Genomic DNA, 15,840 nt, shown 5'->3' with positions numbered 1-15,840 from the left:
GGCACTAAATAGGTCCAAGTGACATGGTGAAATGTGAATGGCTTCGTGTCTCTTAAGCAGAAATGAGGTAAATACGTATTACTTCATGAGTGTGGTAAAGTAAAAATTTATCACAAACATGCTATTTCTCAAAGGTCATTGGAGTGGCGGTTTTCAGACTTAAGATCCCTGCTCAGTAGCGAGTGAGGTTTGTTTTCTTGTGTTGCAAAGTTTTGTTTTGTTTTACCTCAAATGATTTTTCCCTTTAATTGAAAATAGATTTTTCCCTCACATAATATATCCTAATTATGTGTTTTCTTCCATCTCTTCCTCCCAGTTCTTTTCCACTTCCCCTCCCATCTGTATCTACTATCCTTCTGTCTCTCATTAAAAACACAAGCAGGCTTCTAATGGATAATAATAAAATAAAATTAGACCAAATAAAAACTAACAAACCAGAATTGCACAAAAGAAACAAACAAGAAAAGAGCCCAAGAGAAGGCATAAGAAACAGAAATCTACTCCTATGCACATTCATCAATTGTATAATAGTACTAAACTAGAAGCCATAATTCATAGAGCACAAAGAACCTGGTACATTCCAATGAAGGCCCTGAGCAGGCTGCCTCAGTCCCCAAGTCACATAAGTTCTGGTCAAGTTGATTTAGATGGTTTTGTTTTCCTTGGTGTCCTCCATTCCCTCTAGCACTTACACTTTTTCTGCCTCCTCTTCCATGAGCTTGCTTGAGTCCTGATTGTTGCAAGGCAGTTGACAGAGCCATACCATTTCAGGGTGATTGTTCCTGGGTCTCTCTCTGCATATTGTCTGGTGATAGATCCTACATCATCAGCTTCTCTGATAATGGTTAAGGAAGGCAATGATCTTGGAAGTTAGCAGAATGTCACTAGGTATCATTTCCTTGTTATGCTTTGTCTTATATGTTTGTTGTTTTGCTTTGAAACAAAAGTATTGGGTTTTGCCTTCAGTCCCTGTGCTATTTAGTCTCAGATTCTTGATCACCTGAGCACAGTGACCCAACAATGGTTTTCATCTCATCGAGGCTGCATTGCTTCAATAAATGTGAAATAGAGAGGCAAGAGGAAAGTGCGTGATAGTGTAATGCAAATTATGAGCAAAGCACCTTCTTAAAATTGGGTGTTCTTTTTCTAGACACAAATAGACACAAATTACATTTTTCTATGGGGCAAGTTTATTTACTAGGTTGAAAGGCACCATGTGAAGATCATAATCAATAAGCTCAATTTTATTCAAAATAAGCCACAGTTATCACTCTATGATCTTTAACTTATTTGTTCATTAGTATTTTATGATCTTCAGCCTAGATGTTCACCTACTACCATAGTACAGAAAGGCATTTTGGACCTGTATTTATGTATATCTGTGTGTGCATGTGTGTGTGTGTGTGTGTGTGTGTGTGTGTGTGTATGTGTGTGTGTATCAGTAGTAAAAGAGGTCCTCAAGTTCCTGTGTCTCATCTGGTGTGGGTTAAGTGAGAATGGCCCCCATAAGCTCTTATATTTGAATGCTTAGCCATCAGTTTAGAACTATTTGAAAGGATTATAAGGACTGGCTTTGTTAAAGGCAGTCTGTGAATAAGGATGAACTGTGAGGTTTCAAAAAACCATGCCAATCCCAGTGACTCTCCCCAAATTTAGGTCAGGATGTAGCTCTCTGTTACTTTTCCTGTGCCTACTCACATGCCTTCATACTCCCATGAGGACAATGAACTAATCTCTGAAACTAAAAGTAAGCCCTAATTAAATGTTTAAAAAAAAAAAAAAAAAAAAAAAAAAAAAAAAAAAAAAAAAAAACATGGTCATAGTGTCCCTTCACAGCAATAAAATAAATCTGAACATTTGGTTTTACCCGATTGCCCTCTTATCAAGTCTCCTAAGAATATGTCAAGTTGGATATAGCCTGGGCTCACCAGGTTAAACTTAGTTGATGCCACCAGTCTTTGGATATTGTAACTACTAAGACACTGACTAAATAAGAATGTAGATCGCAGCTGGAGCTCACTAGCTATGCGGCATTTGGTATTATAGCACTTTAATTAATAATTCTTAAGAACAAGAAATTCTCTTTTGGGAAATGCATGGGCCATCAACAGGTAAATGAAGTGGAAAAAACTAGCACAAATATTGAAATCAGAGTTGATTTACTGTCAGGCTGTGCACTGAGGACATGTATTTATAGTGGTCTCCCAAACAACTTTTGAAATGATGGAAAAGAAATTCATAAAGACATTTTTCCCCCAAACAGTAAAAGGTCCTGATATAGTGGAACAAACCTTCAACCTCAGCACTGGGAGTGAGAGGTAGCTGGATCTCTATGTGTTTGAGGCCAGTCTAGTCTTTATAGCTAGTCAGAGATACATAGTGAGACTATCTGAAACAAAACAAAATAAAATCGTGATGAAGGAAAGGGTCCTGGAAGTATTGGAAGAGGTAAGTTTTCAAAACTTTCAGAGAAAGTTTATTTCACAAGTGTTGGGGGGGGTGTTAATTAAGCCAGGCACAATCCCAAAGATAAATGAATTCTAGGGGAAAAATAGACATTTCATCTGTTTCATGCACTACTGTCCCATTGCTTTTCTCTAGATGAAAGAAATCAAATTTATTTATGTCTAATTTAAATATTTTATAATCTCTTACCATTATAGTGAACTCCCTGGATGACTCACCTAAGTTATAGCTTGTTGAGAGTTTGCAGCTGTTTAAGGATGGGGTGATAGTGTATCTGGATTATGTGGAGGTCCTTGATCCACTTGAACTTAAGCTTTGTATAAGGCAAAGAGAATGAATTTATTTGCATTCTTCTACATGCTAATCCCCAGTTGAACCAGCACCATTTGTTGAAAATGTCATCATACTTTCACTGGTGGTTTTAGCTCCTTTAAAAGAGAATGTGGGGAAAACCTTATACACATGGAAACAGGGCAATATTTCCTAAACAGAACACCAATGGTTTATGCTTTAAGATCAAGAATTGACAAATGGAACCTGATGAAATTGAACATCTTTTGTAAGGCAAAGTACATTGTCAACAGGACAAAACAGCGACCAACAGATTGGGAAAAGATCTTTACTAATCACACATCTGACAGAGGACTAATACAAAAAACTCGAGAAGTTAGACTCCAGAGAATCAAATAATCCTATTAAAAACTGGGGGACAAGTCTAAACAAAGAAGTCTCAAATGAGAAATATAAAATAGCTGAGAAGCATCTAAAGAAGTTTTCAATATTTAGTCATCAGGGAAAGGCAAATCCAGGCAACACTTGGATTTCATCTAACACCAGTCAGAATGTCTAAGATCAAAACCTCAGGTGACAGCAGATGCTGGTGAGGATGTGGAGAAAGAAGAACATTCTTTTATTGTTGGTGGGGTTGTAAGCTGGTACAACCACTCTAGAAATCAGTGTAGAGGTTCCTCAGAAAATTAGACATAGTACTAGCTAAGGACCCAACTACACCACTCCTAGGCATATACCCAAAAGATGCTCCAACATATAGCAAGGATACATGCTCCACTATACTCATAGCAGCCTTATTTTTAATAGCCAGAAGCTAGAAAGAACCCAGATGTCCTTCAAAAGAGGAATGGATACTGAAATTGTGGTACATTTACAAAATGGAGTACTACTCAGCTATTAAAAACAATGACTTTGAAGCTGGAGAGATAGCTCAGTGGTTAAGAACATTGACTGCTCTTCCAGAAATTCTGAGTTCGAAACCCAGCAACCACATGGTGGCTCATAAGTCATACCATGTTATAGGATGTGATGCCCTCTTCTGGTGTGTCTAAAGACAGCAACATTGTACTCATATATAATAAATAAATAAATCTTAAAAACAACCAATGACTTCATGAAATTCTCAGACAAATGGATGGAAATAAACAATATTATCCTGAGTGAGGCAACCCAGTCACAAAAGAACACACATGATATGCACTCACTGATAACTAGATATTAGATGGAAAGCTCAGAATACTCAAGATATAATTCACAGACCACAGAAAGCTCAAGAAGAAGGAAGACCAAAGTGTGGATGTCCTTCTTAGAAGGGGGAACAAAATATTCACAGAAGAAAATACAGAGAAAAAGTATGGAGCAGAGACTGAAGAAAAGGCCATCCAAAAATTGCCACACCTGGGGATCACACACAGCCCATATACCATCACCAAACCCATTGCAGATGCCATAAAGTGCATGCTGACCAGAGCCTGATTTAGCTGTCTCCTGAGAGGCTCTGCCAGAGCCTGACAAATACAGAGTGGATGCTTGTAGCCAATCATTGGACTGAGCATGGGCTCCCCAGTGGAGGAGTTAGAGAAAGAACTGAAGGAGCTGAAGGAGTTTTCATCCCCATAGAAAAAACAAAAATATCAACCAATCAGATTCACTAGAGCTCCCAAGGACTAAACTACCAACCAAAGAGTTGGAGGAACTCATAGCACCATCTGCACATGTAGCAGAGGATGGCCTTATCTGTAGGAGGGAAGGCAGTTGGTCCTGTGGAAGCTTGATGCCCCAGTATAGGGGGATGCTAGGGAGGTGAGGTGGGAGTGGTTGAAGAAGCACCCTCACAGAAGCAAGGGGAGAGGAGATGGGTTGGGGTTTTCTGAGAGAAAACAGGGAAAAAGCGTATTTGAAATGTAAATAAATAAAATAACCAATTTGAAAACAAACAAATAGTATGTCTATACAAAAAGAAGAAGAAGAAAAAAGCTGAATCATCTGGTAGATATCAATCATTTCTTCTTCTCCTCCTCCTCCCCCAACTCCTTCTTTGTGTGTGTGTGTGTGTGTGTGTGTGTGTGTGTGTGTGAGTGTGTGTGTGTGTGTGTGTGTGTGTGTGTGTGTGTGTTGGAGGTGAGTTCTTAAAAATGTATCCCAGGCTGTCCCAGAATTTACTATGTAGCCAAAGCCTTGAATTTATGGAAATCCTCCTGCCTAGAACTGGGAATATTAATACAAGCTACCATGTCCCCCCCCCCTTTTTTTTTAACAAGACAGGTCTACCTACAAAGGATCCAATCAAAGGTCATATCAAACTAAGACCACATTCCTCATCATGTATATGAAATGAGAAATTGTGGATGATAATTATTTGGGAAGGAACTTAGAAACGCATAGCAGAGTGCTGCCTTCTGAAAACATTTAAAGGTAGTAGGGCTCCAAGAGAAGAGGGAGGAAGGCTACTCAAACTCAACCAAAACAAAACAAGAGAGGGCACTAACAAGAGCTTGTTTTCCACTCACATGCTGAGACTGAGAATATGAGAGTGTAGTAGTTCCATTCTGGAAATTGTTGTTTTAGCATACCGCAGAGGCTCCTGACACCTCTGCCTGAAGCAAGAAATGACAGAAAGTTAGCCAGATCTGTTGCCCCCAGACTCTTTCTGAACTTAGGAAAGACTGGACACCAACTAGTTTTGGTGTCTCAGATGGATGTGAGACTTCCCTGAATGCCCTGGGTTAAGTTTATGTGATGGCCATCTTTGGTTGTCTTTACTGTTTGTGTCTCTGTGTACCTTGGTTTCCGGAAGTGGACCTAGAATCAACAGGGCCTTGCAGATCTTAGAGAGCATCTGTGTGCTGGTCTCTGGTGAGCTTGCCTTGAAACCTTGTGGCCATGGGAAGAGGATCCATGGTAGGTCACAAGAGCTTCCTAACTCTAACAAAGAAGAGATTATTTGGCTTCCAGAGGAGGCCACCAAGGAGAGTGTAATCTGCTCAATCAAGGAGACTGCCAGCATTTGTGTATTGATCTGGATACAGGTGAGAAAATCTAGACCTTATGCTATGTCCTCAACATCTCAGAAAAAAAGAAAAGCTACACCTGTGTTACAGACTAGTGATGATAACTGAATTCCAGGATCATGAAGCATTGGAAGCAAAGTCAAATTATCTGGGGCTATTATTAGTCCCTTGAAACCAATTCATTGCTCACCCCAGTGTCTGATCTAATTAAGCATCCTTCTAACTGTGAAAACTGTTAAAAATGCATTCATAGCTGACTGCTGGCTTCCACCAACTCAAAATATAACAGCGGTATCACTTAGCGTATGAAACCTATGAGAGCCATTTTCCTGCTTTGCTTTGTGACTTGCTTGTCTGTGGTCCCCCAGCAACATATTTAGTAAACTTTACATTTTTTTTCTGTGTTCTTTAATAAAATTACACGTTACTACTTTCACAGTGAAACCAGCTTTCAGAACAACCTAATTCTGCATCAGGTTCAAGAGTAAACTCTTTTATTCCTTTGAGGTTTCAGCTCTGTATTGTTAATGACAGGCCTTAGACAAGAAAAAAAAGGCTTTTGTTACCCTCAATTTTCAACATTGTACACCTTTCTGAAAGAAGCCAGAAGTAATATAATAAAGGGGAAAGCTGTTGAAGACAAAGCTAATGCAGAAGCCCGATGAGGAGACATCAAGAACAGCCTGAAGCTGTCCTCAGTCACCGGTCCTCAAGACAGAGGTCAGTCCAAGGGAGGTCAGGATTTCTTTTTTTTTTTTTTAATTGAACAACTTTATTTTTAAAAACAAAGATAAATGTACAGATTTTAAGCATTTTTTGCATAAAAGTATACAAATACATTTTTGTCAGTACTTGATTTTTTAAAGGTTTGATAGTGTGCATTAAAATCTTACTAGTTACAGTGGAGCTCAGGATTTCTATGGCAGGTTTTTTTTCCCCACCAGAAAATGTGTCTGTTCATGGTTAAAAGTAGACAGGACACACAGAATATTCCAGAGGAAAGCTCCTGTTACTGGGCTGGAAGGCAGTGGCTAGATGAGAGGAGATTCTCCCCATTTCGTCCCTGTGTTGGGAAGCCCATTTGCTAAACTTGCCACACATGATGAAACCAGTGAAGCAGATTAAAGACAAAATTCCTGCAGGGGTCCTAGCTTTAGTTTTATGCAATTTTCTATTCTAGCTATAGTCACATACTTCCTCCTCTCTGGCACAGAACAAAGTGGATGCTCAGGCTTGACCAGGGTTAGAGGTTTGTTATTAAGGATAAGTAAGCCAGGTTATTGTTCATAATAAAGATGTGAGGGGAATGCGTAGTGAAAGGTTGAGCTCCTGTGAAGAAGGGGAATTACAGAGCAAGAAGAGTTCCAGAAGGGAAGCTGCCAGAAGCATTGGGAAGATGATGTAACAAAGAATGGTTGCTTGCAATAGGCAACTTGCAGAAAATATTTTAGGTAGCTGAAAAAGGTAAAAAGAGACAGGTAAGTAATTCATTGAACACTTCATTGTTTTATATACCTGAATTTGCCTGAACCCATTTGACATAGTTTACAGGTATATAAATATCAAGTATCAGCTTTTTTAACTAAGAATCCGAACTTTGATTAGCTTCTTAGAAGTTCAGATTAAATGGATAATGATTTTTGTTTATAGTGAATTTATTAGGGAAAAAATGCTGAAGTTAAGGACTATTTTTACACGTAGAAACTTATGGGGCACGTGGAACCATGCCACGAGACAGAAGAAGTGGTAAAGTCAAGCAGATTCAAAAGCCTGGTAAATCTAATAATTGAAAATGGTAGGGGATTACATTAGCTCCTGACCAGATTCCAGTCCTGCAGCACATGACCACAACACCCCACTATGAGGACCGCAACAACTGGTCACATAGTATAGAAACCCACAGTTCTTCATGCTAATGAGGTATCTAGATGGGCCCCAAGTGTTTAGCCAATGAGCTTCCCTTCCTGAGTATCTTTGGATTCACCCTGAGTAAAGGTATTTAGTCTCTGGTTCACCCTGAGTAAAACATATATATCCTCATCTGCTATGAATAAAGCAGTTTGGGTAAGCGAGGACTGTCTCCTTCATCAAAGACTGACATGGGGGACTGTGGTTTTCTTCATATCGAGCTGCACTTAAGTCTCCCGTTGAAGCCCTTTCTACACTTCTGGCATTCACCCTGAGCTAAGCCGGATTTCCCTGCTCACTGCAGGCCTGGGGAACCATTCCCATCTCCTTCAAGTCCTCAGGGTGTCTAGATACACAGGAGACAGGAACTCCCCCACTCTCCCCCACTCCAGTTCTCAACTCGTCATCGTTCCCAGCAGCATCTGAATGTACAGGAGTTAGAGCCACAGTCTTAGTCCCAGCCCCTGCTACTTCTCACCTGGAGAAACACAGGCTGGAAGCACTATCTTAGGCCCTGTGTATTGCCTCCCCTGAGTGACATGTAGGAGGCCCATGAGCCTGTCCTCCACCGCAGCGGCAGGGTAAAAATGTAGACTAGCATCCTGGTATTTAGCCTCTCATAGTGGCATTTCCTAGCTGACGAAAAAATGCAAAACCACGGAGATTCCTACGTAATGGGTTTCTAAAGAGATTTGCGTCTATGTCTCAATTCAGGATAAAAATAAAAACTAGAAATCATACTGATCCCTTCTGTTTTACACGAGGTGGGCCATAGCTCTCTGATCATCCCAGCATAGATAAATTTTTATTCTCAAATATATATCTAAGTTATATACACCCTCTCTCATGGGCTTAACTATACTTTTCTAGGACTTCCTCTATTTTATATCATATCCACACATATAGGCCATCCAACAATTATAAATTACAAAGACTAAGAATGAATTTTGTAATGATATTTTCTATCTGGATATATGACTGATCATATTATTGACATTTTAGGAAATATTAGTATTTCTTACAGTTTTGCAGCCTTGCACCAGAATCACCCATATCTGTTTATAAAATAGAGTTCACCATTGCACTACAACACACGTGATTTAGATCCTTTGTCAGGAAAGAGACTTGAAATTGCAAAATTTAAATAAACTTTTAGTGAATCCTTACACATAGGAGGAATTGATAGCAGTCTTTAGAAGTTAAGATAAATCCAAAAGGCAAGAATTTAATATGTAGATTTAAAAATTTAAATATATAGCTAAATTCAAAATTAGATAAGCCAAAGCAATTGAACCAGTTGCTTCTTGGAGCAATAGTACAAATTCATTTCAGTGGGATTTATTAGTTGTCCATCCTTATAATCAAATTCCAGAGAAATGCACTCAGAAAGCATTATGCCTACCATAAGAAATTTGGGGTCTGGTTAACATTATTTTTTAAAAAGTCCTCAGTTCTGATTTTTATTTTTCCATCCAAACTTTCCCTCTTAAATATGTTATGTCAAGTGAGAGACAAGGGTACAGTGTAAATTAGAATTCAAGTGCATCTAAGGACAGGGTTTTCCCGTGGATAACACATACACACTTAGTGTTTTTACCCCCTCTGATTCTGCTCTGCAGCTTTTCTTTTTGTCTTTACAACCTTTGATCTGACCATGAGGTCATGAGTATATTTTACCTTCCTGTGGTTTTAGCTTCCCTTAGCCCATCTTTCTGTCTTAACATCACCAGTCCCTTCTCTAATTTTCACAAAACCTACTTGAGTTATATGGAATGGAACTTTTCTAGTGTCTTGAAACCCATTTCCTGCTCTCGTATTTGTTTCTCGGGACCTTTTACCTGAATGTATTCTCCTGTGGAACCTGAAAAAAAACCAATTATTGAGTGAATATTTGAAGTTGCTTTTCAGATATTACCTTCTAATTTCATTCATTGACTTAAGGAAGACATTTAGACCCTCTATACTTTTGTTCAGATACTTACTATACTAAAAGATTATTGAGAGATTAGCTTTGGAAGTTTGATAATCAGAAAATAAAAAAAGTTCCACATGGCACAAGGTTTTATTTCTGATGGTCAAGTAGTTGGGAGAGAAGAACCATTGATTTTGAACCTCCCTGCATGGCTGGGAATAAGGAGATCTTATCTCAAACAAAATAGGACAAAGTCCAAATATTTAAGAATATCTGTATAATCTAAGAGAACTGGAGACTACTATGGGTCATTATAAACGTGCATATTTGCATAGAGGGTGTATGTATAGAGAAAGAATAGGCTGCCAAGAGAAAATAACATGGATAGGATGCATAATGCTGAATCAGGACAATCCTTTGTTCTCAGGGATGTTTCACATGTAAGCCTAAAGGCAGATGTAGATGGAGGTCTGAGCAGATCCACTCAATGGATGTTAACAGCATCTGTGTGGAACCTGGAAAGAGAAAAGGGGTTGTGGTTAAACAGATAGGATTTCAAAGACTCGCTCAGCCCTACTGAGACCCTGGCCAAATGGTTAACATTTGCTGACCATAAATTTCTGACTCTCTGCAGGCTAGTCGAGACTGGCTCCTAGGGCAGCCATAGAGGGTAGAGATAAAGTAAGTAAGGAGCCAGCACATGGTCGGAATAGTAAACGAGTTGTCACTATAGAAATGGCCAGGCACTGCATGTTTTTACACTGAGCCCCACCTTGTATCTAGAACACAAAATCAATATTTTTTCCCTCCACCTGGAAACCATTATTTATTCCAAGAAACTGACTTCAAATCAGAAGGGTTTAGGGCAAAGGTTAGTTTTCACTGCTGTTTAAGCAGCAAGGGCTGTGTTGGAAGCTTCAGGGTCGGCAAACCCTAGGTAAACAAGGCCAACTTGAAGGTCTATATTTAAAATCAGCTAGTCTAAAATACTACAATAATTTTCCATGTTCATAAAGGTCTTGACATCCACATCTAGAAGACACTGCACTTTTTAAAGGTTAGTTTGTTGTGTGCAGCCATAACAGAATATCAATGAAAGAGCGATGTGGGAAAAATCATAATGAACACCTTAAGTTCTCATTTCACAAATCCCTTTTCTTGGGCTCTGGTAATAGAAATGTGTTTTTTCTGGAGAACGGGACTCCCCTTTGTCAAGGTGCTCTGGCCAACAGATAGACATTTTGTGGCCAGTTTTCGCTAGAAGATGTTATTTTTGCAATTACAAAGCTCTAATAAATCAAAAGTATATTGAAAATATATTTCTGTAACAGAGATAAATCTCAAGGGAGATAAAACACAAGTTTGAAAACTAGTAGCAGTTTTTGCTAGAAAACTCTCTGTAGTTAACTGTCTCAAGCCACTGGAGAGAGCAGAAGACAGCAGTAGGAAGGGAGGAGCAAACAGAATGGGAAGTTAAGGTATTACACACAATTCCATGTAAACTTGCCTATGTGTTTAATCCCTGGGGATGGGCTCCACGGCTGTCACTTGGTCCCCAATTAACCTAATGTGAATCTCATATGTTTTCAGAAGCAATGGGGAAAAATGAAAGTAGGCTCTGAGTGTAGCATCAAGACCAAAGGTATCAGGGTCCTAGATGCCAGAGCATGGCTTTGATAGGGGAAGAGGCAACTTATAGATCCGTCAACCCAGGTACTCCTTATCCTGTAATGTGAGATGTGCCTGGACAAATGTGTGAGAGAAAAGGTACCTGAAACACTGTCATTCTTGTGCCAGAATCAAAACACAGTATTGCTTTTAAGTTGTCAAATTTTTCTCAAGAAGAATCCTCCTGAAAATGCATGCAGCATACCAACTTCAGATACATCGGTTTGCTGTAAGCCTGGGATAAATATGTTTATTTGGTTTTTAGTCCTCACCTGATGAGCCCTTAAAAAAATGTTATTTCTGGATTTGCAAAGCATTGTGATTGTCCAGGAACTATGCAGGCTAATCGGCTCCCACCGCCAGGGAAGGAAAATAAAGAGATTCTTCTTTCTGGCTGCTAATCCAACCAAAAGTCTACAGTGCAATAAGGCCATCTTCAAAGACAAAAGAGCATGTGTTTTCAAGCATTTCTTCCAGGCAAACATTTTCCTATCAAGTGGTTGTTTTCATTAACTACCATCTACAGACCAGGCTTGGCTTGGCTTGGTTTTTATCAGGCTCACAAGGAAACAACATCGCCTAGGGTAAGTCCAAGCAGGGTTTCTCCTTCACTTCTGGGGTGCTCTCTCTTTCCTCAGCTTAGTTTCTCACCTCAGCCATCAAATTTGTTTGACTTTCTAGGACGTGTTGTTGGTTTTGGTATTTTGAGACACTTTGTTGTTCTTGCTGGCCTGGAATCCACAGAGATCAGCTTGGTTCTGTTTCCTGCATACTGACTTTAAAGGTGCATGCCACCATGCCTGTCAGGAATCCTGGTGGTGCTTAATTTTCGATGTTATTTTTCTCCTTTCTCAATGTTTACAGACCTTTCTGTGGCTCATTATTTCCCTCAACTTCTGGCCACTTGCCCCTTTTGGTTTGTATTATTGTTACCCTCTGGTTCCCTTGCTTCCCCCTCTGAGTTGTCCTGCCTATGTGTTAGTTTTCACAGCTCCAACAAAAATAGGTAACAATGGAGAAAAGATTTCCTTTAACTTAAGGTTTCAGAGATCGAAGTCCACAATCTTGGTTCTATGGCCATGGACAGAATGTCATGGTGGTAGAAGCTACGACAGAGCTCGTGACAAAAAGAATAAGAAAGAGAAGCACGAAATGACCGAACACAGGAGCTCCCTGAAAACTATCGGCACTGACCTATAACCTCCAGTTAAATTCTGCTTTTTGATATTTCTAGAATTTTTCAAAATAATTTCATCATGGGGGAGAGCAAGCCTCCAACAAGTTAGCTTTCTGCGTAGAGATAATTGATATAAAAATTACAAAGCCTGTATTTGGTAATGACCCAAACTCATCTCCACATCCTGCATAATTCTATGGCCTAGAGATATCCTCACATCTAGCTACCAAAGTAAGAGTACAGAGCAGGTCACTGAGACACAATGCGCAAACCTAGTGTTAACCCTCTCAAGCCACACTAGTAGGAATGAAAAGTTTTTGCTTCTCACTTACTTTGGTGTACTTTCCCAGAAACCTGTTGCTTCTAACTTGAATATAGAAAACTTACATTCACTTCATATTTCAGTGGACCTCAGTATTACTTCAAATGGTTTGATCTCTAAATTATGAACTGACACATGTAACAAACAATGCTTTACTGATGGCTTCTAACTATTCCCACGGCCTCCCTCAAACCTCTTATGTACAAAGCTGTCCATGCTAAGCCTCAATTCAGTTTGTTTCCTTCTTCTACATCTTCTTATTCAAATGGCATGCCACGATCCTTGATGTAAACATTGTTCTGTTAGTAATTTGGCATTTGTTCTTCTCTGATTCCTCTCACACTCTTCCATGATTGAGCTGTACCTTCTGAAATGATAAGCACAAATATACCATTCTTCCCTAGAGAAAGAAACAATCAAACAATGTTGTCAACATTCCAAACCTCAGATAGTATGTGCCTTGGTAGAATATCATACTCAACCTGGGCCTAAAATTGCTTATCTTATCTATGATAAGATTTAGGCATTTCAAAATTGCTATATAAAAACAGTAGTAAGAAATTTTACGTTAAAAAAAAAAGTCCAGGAGTATTACTCCAAGAGCCTCAGTTCTGTCCCTCACCTCTACTGTTTTCCAGCACATGGTTCCTCATTTTGCCATTTTTTCTCAGCACCAGTGATGGCTGCTTGCCATGCTCCAAGATGTATGAGCAACTCTATCATTCACAGAGTAACTAGAAGCCTCAAGGATCTCTCCTTTTTAATTATCAGTTATAAGAACTTGTTATAATAATGTTATTACAAGAACTTAATGTTGCAGGATGCAGACCAATATCTTTACCCAGGCTGTCTTTTGACCTATATTCCCACAACCTTTCTACTTCTTGTGCCTTGGCTTCCCCATAAATCTTCTAAGATCTATACTTTTAACAAGTGTCTCTTACGATTTTTCTTCTTCAAAAACAAAAACAGAGTTGCATCACTAGTTCCTGATTGCAAACAGCTTTCAGACTTAGTTATCCCTCCGTCCCCCAGTTTGAGCATAAGTTTATTGGCACAGACACATGATAGAGACAAAGGAGTCATGAAAGTCTTGCATCTTCAGAATTGTAGTTTAAGTCTTTACTTTTAGAATAGAAGTCTTTTCAGGTCCCTCTAGAGTTTAGAGTTAGAGTTTAAATTACAAAGTCATTGAATCACCAGGCTGCAATTTCTCCGAGAAGGATCACACCTACAAGGCAATGAATCCACAAAACACTGGGGATGTATTGCAAGTCCTTTTATTGGAACAATTTGTTGAAAATGCTCAAGGAACAGTTCCAAGCAATCAGTGACAATAAAACCCTCATGAAGATAATTTCCCCAAATACTGTCCAGGAGAAAAATTGAGACACAGTCCTTAACCAAAGGCAGGTGTTTATACCTTCCTCCTAATTGTTTTATTTGTCATCTCTAGTGATATTTTAGAGGTTTTGAATCTAAACCTATATCAAAGCTGAGATATATACAAATTGCTAAGAGGTTCAATTTATCCACATTCACTAACCCTAGCCAAAAGCTAAAAAGAATTGAAGTTTAAATCCTATGGCTTTCTAACAGTGACCTGAGGGAGTAACAGGATTTAGTCACAGTGACAAGTGACAATGCTTTTGGGATAAGGAGGAAACTGTCACATGGACCAACTGTGGTCAGTGCTCAGGACAAAAGAGCACATCAGTCTTCAAAATCAGAGAATTATATGTCACACTGATAAGTATAAATCTCTCTAATGGCCACTCTCCTAGGTTTCCTTAAGATGAGAGGTGTAGGACCATATCATTACCTGGCTATGGGTCCAGAAGATCTTCTTTCACCTAAGAGAAGATGCTTATATCTACTTAACTGTTTTAAATGACTCTATAAACCTTAGGTAAATTAAGGTAATATATGGTATTTTACAAACTTGGAATTGTCAAGCTGGTTATTGGGCTAGAATACAGTACTTATAATTTGAGAAACTGAGGCACTGGCTACAGTAGTGAAGAGGGAAGACTCATGAGACAAGACCACTACAGCAAGACTGACATATTCAAGCATCCTCTCTGTAACTGCTTAATACTCTTCAATGCCCACATTCCTTTTCGTGGTATAGATAAACACCAAAGAAGGCTGGCAGACTAGAAGAAACCAGACCCCAAACCACAAACCTGGGTGTGTCCTTATGTGTTCATTTTTCTCTTCAGACCTGGCTCCTTCTGGAGACTTTCTTTTCAGACTCTGTTCTCTTGGTGCTGCAAAATCTCTGGCCTATTTTGTACATGCAAAATCAGTCTAGAATTGGAGATTCACATTAAAAGCTTCCCTTTCTCCAGTGTGTTTCCTGTCACCTCAGTCAGAAGAAAGTTCTCCTTTGAACTCTTCTGACAACTTTTCTTAGCTTTGTTATGGTGTGGGCATGCTTGCTTGAATACTTACTTTCTGTTTTATAAATTAAAGTGTGGTCCGATTCAGTTTGATCTTTTATTTCCTAACATAGATAGACAGGGAGAAGAGAAATAATCTAAGCATAGGGGTAGCAATAATTCATAGATAAGATGAAGAGATCAACCAATGCACATGGAAATAGCATAAATTGAGAGGGTCCCAAATCAGGCTTTTTGTATCTACATGCCAGACAATTCTTCATCCTCTAAGACTCAGTAAAAGCTCCACCCCTTCTGCATCCTCACATTAATAAATCACTGTTCTGTAAACCATAGAGGAAAGGATTGATAATTATAAGTAAATAAAAATTTGAAATACGTATAAATAATTCAGGTAAAATCAGAGACAAATTATATAATTATATATTGGTACAGTGATTGAAAACAATTACATACTTAAATATAGATGATTGAAAATTAATATGGATCATTATAAATGATCCAATAGAAAAAAAGGCAAATTTTGAGAGTTAAAATAGCTTATTATCTTGGAGGAAATTCTTGAAAATACCTATTAATATATTTAATTACTTGTTCTTGCACAGACTTTCCAAGTAAAGCACTTTAGCTAGGGATACTGCTTATGTGACACTGTTTACAGCCCATCAGATGGCTTGTAATAC

The sequence above is a fragment of the Micromys minutus genome (assembly GCF_963924665.1).
Source record: "Micromys minutus genome assembly, chromosome: 2".
In the NCBI taxonomy this organism is placed as follows: domain Eukaryota; kingdom Metazoa; phylum Chordata; class Mammalia; order Rodentia; family Muridae; genus Micromys; species Micromys minutus.
Note: the sequence above shows the minus strand (reverse complement) of the source record.